Source organism: Neltuma alba, unplaced genomic scaffold (assembly GCF_004799145.2).
Source record: "Neltuma alba isolate B1F8T4 unplaced genomic scaffold, ASM479914v2 tig00010329_pilon, whole genome shotgun sequence".
Taxonomy (NCBI): Eukaryota; Viridiplantae; Streptophyta; class Magnoliopsida; order Fabales; family Fabaceae; genus Neltuma; species Neltuma alba.
The window spans coordinates 116,119-121,952 of record NW_021635240.1 but is presented as its reverse complement, the minus strand read 5'-3'; the positions used below and the strand labels follow the sequence as shown (position 1 = coordinate 121,952).

At 33.8% G+C, this 5,834-nt stretch overlaps 1 long non-coding RNA gene across 1 annotated transcript; it reads right to left on the bottom strand.

Moving 5' to 3' along the window:
* Positions 1–1,673: 1,673 nt before the first annotated feature.
* LOC114755740 (uncharacterized) lies at positions 1,674–3,281 on the bottom strand. The gene is made up of 3 exons (XR_003741353.1): positions 3,123–3,281; positions 2,601–2,638; positions 1,674–1,818 (listed from the first exon to the last, which is right to left on the bottom strand). It is a non-coding gene; the product is annotated as an uncharacterized LOC114755740 (long non-coding RNA).
* Positions 3,282–5,834: the final 2,553 nt, after the last annotated feature.

The following is a 5,834-nucleotide window of genomic DNA, read 5'->3' as shown; positions in this document are numbered from 1 at the left end:
ATCATTTCAAATTTTGTCCAAGGCTAGATCAATAGATTATAAGTGACCCTTTCCCTGAATTTAAGCCGAATTCATGATGTCTTCCATGTCTCCCAATGAAAGAAGTACCATCTAGACCTGCACATGTCATAAGTTATGATGACATTGTGCTCCAAGACAATCCGTCTTTGACATCATACTAAAACGAATCATTGATCAGAAAGTCGAACAGCTGAGAAACAGGCAGATTCCGCTAGTCAAGGTTGTTTGGAAAGGTCTTATACTAAAAGAAGCTATGAGGGAGATGGAGACTGAGATAAAGGAAAAGTATCTAGAACTTTTCTAATAAGATACGCTTCAAATTTTGAGGACGAAATTTATTTAGGGGGAAGAAATGTCACATCCAATACTATGATAATTAGGAATAAGAAATGTTCTTAAATAATTAAGGGTAAAAAATGACCAGGAGAAATAGAAGAATTTTGGTGGAAAATAATTATTATAGTTTCCCAAGCCAACTATGAAAAGTTTGACTAATTAAGGAAAATTGGTCAAGAATAATTATGGAAAAATATTTCCAAGCCTCAAAAAATTAAGAAAAATAATGAAAATGTTCCTTGAGAATTATATGGGATTATAAAATTGGTCTTATGACCAAATTACCCTTAGAGAAATTACAAAGGAATTTAAGGGCGATTTAAGCTAGTTTAAGGTCTTTTATTTGGAAAATTCCAAATAAATACTTTTAAGAAGGATAAAATCCCAAGAAAATTCCTATGATATCCCAAGAAATTATAAGATAATATGGAATTAAAAAAAGACCCTCAAGTATCCAAGATTTTTCCCAATTCCTTTGAAAAGTGGAAAAATTACTAAAAAGAAGGAAATTAGTTTTTCTTTTTCTTTAATTATTGAGAAATTAAATTTGAGACAAAGAGGGCAATTTGAAAAGATAAAAATAGGGTGAATAATTTATATATCTGGCAGAAAAGTAATTACAGAGGCCAAAGCACTGTAATTATAGAAAAGAAGTTAAACCCAGAGTAAAAGTGAAAAAAGATTCGATAATCAATCACAAATGCTCAAGAGTCAATTTCAACTTTATTCTCCATATTTCTCCAATGACCTTTTTAGGAGAGGGACCATCTGGCGCCTTGTCTTGCTGTCCGAAAGTGAAGTATAGTCATCCATTCCAAAATCCAACTAAAGTGCTTTTCACACGGTAAGTTAACTTCCCAATCACTGACTGAGTCTGCCAAAACTGACAAAACAATGCAATTAAACAAAAACTAACAACAGAGTATGATGCTCTCTAACTTGCAATTAGAGTCTGTGGTTTCTATCTCTCCCCGCAGAATATAAACTTAAAAAAAGTACAGGTGTCCTAAAACTATATTTAAACAAAACAGGGACTGTAATAAGTACATCCTAGTTTATTTAAACAAAAGTTGACAATGGAGCATGTTGGTCTCCCCCTTGCAAGCTAGATCCTAGTGCCAAATGAAGATACCCAAAAAATACTAAAATGAGCACTAAACAGATGAAGGAATATATACATTCGTAACAAAATATTAACACATACGCAGACACTAAATATATTTCCAAAGTGTTCTATAAGAGAGCAGTCAATACCAGAGTATTCAAGTTAAACTGCATTGCTTCTCCTTTTCAAACAATTTTTTTGGTTATAGGATGCTTCTTTGTTGTGCCTCCAACAATAACTATAGGATTGTTCACAAGCATCCAAGCAAATTCAATGTGTGAGTTCTGTTTTGGCATGGGAGGCATCACTTTCCACTTTGTCTCATCATCCAGCATGTAAAAATCAGTATTCACCGCCTAAGCTTGCTGTATAAAATGAATCAGTGAGCCAAACTTTGGGAATGGATGGAAATGTGGTTAATTGCAATTTATAATGGTTAAACATTACATTACAAGGAGGTCAATCATGTATCGTATCCATTCTCTCTGGAGAAGAGAAAAAACAAACCAATGCATGCACCGGGTTTACCAATTATCACCATAAGATCAAATGGGGAGGAAAAACCAGAGGGTTTTGCCCACGGCTTACCTCTAGTATGCATGAACACTTGAAGATAGGTGGGCCAAGTTTGGCCATAAAATCACCTTCCTGACCACCAATAACATAAATTCCAATCATAAACCATGACACAAGCCCTAAAAGAAGAGAAGAGAGCATTCTTACATTTAAACATAAATAATTTCCTGAGAAGATTTGTCAAAAGGTAACTGCCTTTTATCAATTGTCACATCCACAATTAAACTGCATACAAGTTTACATTAGAACCCAAAAACCCGTAAAATGGTTAAAGACTTTGCAATCATTTTTTAAAAAATTTTCTCCAAAATCTTGAAATAAAAGGAAATAAACACTTTTTCATACATACCAAGTATTATTGCATGATATCAGCGTATTATTGATGGAAAGTAATAGCAAGTTTAACAATGACATCTTATATTATGAAATGTGGTCAAAGCATTGAGTTTCTTACCTATTAAAATACATCTTATAGCAAGTAGAAAAACAAACTCAAAACTACATAAAATGAAAAGGAAAGAAATTGTACATATTAAAATACATTTTGGAAGAAAGTATTTACCTCCACAACTTCAACTCCATAAAAGAGATCAAAGGTTTCTATTTTTTCTTTTGGCCAAAACAATCAAAGGTTTCTATTAAAACCCCATGGAAATAGACAAATTACTGTTAAATGATACTAATACATCCCCTATAAGTCATACTAAGTTTTCCAGAACACCCTCACCATGCTAAAATCATACGGACAAACCAACCCAACGAAATTAATATATGGAACCATCAAGAATGAAGTAGCTTTAGAATCAATGGGAATAATTTCTAATACCAAACATAGATATTTATCTTCAACAAAATCGAAGTCATAGAAATGTGAAGAATCAAACATCATGAATACCCTCATCCTTGAGCAAAGTATCTTAGTTGAGCAATGGACTCTTCCCCCATTGTTCTTCCCTTGCACAAACCAACACATTTAGACTTTACTCTTGAGTCTTATTCACCGAATCACCGCCAACATTTTACTCGGCTAGAAGAGAGAGAAACAAATGAAAAATATTGCAACCATAGATCTAAGCCGGCTTACCGATTGAAGAGCTTTAATAGCCTCCTGTTAAAAGTAGAAAATCCCCCTGTGATGACTGTTCATAAACACAGTGAGATCTGCCCACAGTCTGTCTAATTAAAATTTTGAGAAAAATGAAAAGAATCAGATCTTGAGAATCATCATGAGGAAGAGGGTTGGAAGGTAAAAATGATAACCTTGACAAACATAAACAAATCTGTCTCAAACTCCCCACGGCTACTGGCTTCTCATAAAGACAATGGAAAAGGAACCAATGGCTATCCGTCTCCGCTCTTTTAACGGCAGTTCTCCCTCTCTTCTCTCCCATCCCATTGTTGTGACCTGCAAGAAACCATGAAATCCTTGATTAGAAGTGGAAGAAGGTAAAGGAGACCGTGAAGAAGAAGTAAAAACTGATGAAGAGAGAGTGGAGAAGAAGAGAAATTGATGACGGAAGGCTAGTTGAGGCGTGATGTAGGGGAGGAAATATGAACATTGAAACTTAGAATGAGAGATATGAGGCTGCAGATCAGCAATTCAAAGTTGAAAATACTCCATGAGGCACGTAGCATAATACATTCTTTTCATCTCACCTGGCGAAAGAGGAAGGACCTTGTGAAGAAAGAAGATAAAGGAATCAATGAAGAATAGGCAGTGGAAGAAGAAATTTTTGGAGGAAAAGCTGAGAGAAGAGATAACGGAGAGGGTTTGAGTAGCATATTGAAACCCAGATGAGTTGAGATTCATACTCAAATTTGAACTCAAGAAAAGAACAATGTATAAGGCGGGACTTGAATAGTATTTGAATTTTAAACTTTTGATCTGCTTACATGATATGTACTTTCCTTAGTCAGATGCATGAACAACAAAAAGCCAACTTAAACGCAGCCCGAGATAACAATCAAGAGGCTTGTGAACAGTATTTTGTGAGGAGAGCCATCAATAAGCCATATAAGCTGCTAACTTTGGTGGAAGAGTATTTATATATATATTGATTCCATCCAAAACAACACTAGAAAGTTCAACAAGGTGCACTATTCATATGGTCAATTTTTGAATTTCTAGGATTTTAGCCCAAATTTAGAAGGGTATAACTCTCAATACGAAACTCCAATTTTAATGGTTTACCACTCTTTTTAAAGCTAAAGATGAGATCTAAATGTTTACAAAATCTCAAGTCTAGATTCTATCATTTGCTCATTACTTTATGTGTCACAACTTTGCCCCTGATTTAGGCATTTTTGTCCCTTACTTCCATTTTTCTGAATTTATTTCCCTTTTTCCTCTTTGCACATCCGTTTAACATTGCACCATTCAACATTTCAGCACTTGGGCATGTCACACAAATATAATTTACAACATGTTATCATTCATATTCCATTACAGACTCAACATAAAGTTTGTTAAACCATTACATAACATTCCAAAACAAAGTAAAATTCATAAAGTTCTTTCATCCGGGCACTAATTCCTTGCCTCGATCCATGGATGAGCCGCTCCCTAGATGATAAATAAATTGACATAGGAGGAATGAGATTTCATAGAAATCTCAGTAGCAATTGAACTATAATTATGTAAATCAAGCAAGTTACAATATGATATGTTAGCATACCTCAAGGCATAATCAAACCACATAAATCATAATTAACATCATGCTAGGAGAGGAACACTAATACTTCCACAATAACATAATTCAATGCATTTGGCTAAAGCATAACCCAAAGTCATCCAATCAACCAAGTTCACAATACAATTTTCTCAATCCAAGCAAACAACGTAATCACATTAAACAAGTAAGATAAACAATCAAATTATAATTCAATGCTACCTTTTATCACTTGATTAATTTGGTCTCCTCAAGAGGCAATGATCCTTCTTGACTCTTCCTCACAAGGCCTATTAAATCAAGCATAAATATAGGCCACATTAACTATTAAACAACACAACACAAAACTTTAACCTTAATCAAACATTTTTCCTATTTTTCTTTGATTTTTAACAAAATGATTCCTCCTTTAGAATCAATAATCTCATGACTCATTCTTACACAAATTTTCATGAGGAATTCAAATATCCAATCAGATTTTTAAAAATCAAACTTCTTTCCCATGAAATTACAATGGCCGAATAGGGTGTATAATCTTCCAAAAAATTTCATTTTTGATTCCAATGATTTTAAACACTTCCCAATAGTATATCCTTACACAAAAACACATTTTAAACCCATTGGAATCATCAAATCAATGCAAAACAAGCTCCTCTAGCAAAAACACCCACTACTAAAAAAAAGGGCTGTTTTTGTTTGTTCTGGAAGCCCTTTTTCATTTGTTTTGGGGGGGACATGGACAAAGGAGACGTAGAAAGAAGCTATATATGCGTCAATTGAAAACAGATGAATATGGTGCATGCATATTTGTCTGTTCATCATGAACAAAAAAAAATATGTGGCATGCATATTCGTCTGTTTCTCATACACCATATTCATCTGTTGGTAAAAAGACAAATATATTCCTATCATATTGGTCTGTTCCTAGTTGAACAGATGAATTTTATGGCCTATATTCCTCTGTTCTAAATGAACAGACGAATATGTTAAGGCAAAAAAAAAAATTTTGCATACGAAATTACCCGTTTTCTTTATAGAAAACCTAAATGATCCACCAAAACAGAGAGTACAAGCTGAATTTAACCAAAATAATAGTAATCCAGCAGAATCAAATCCATTCCATATAG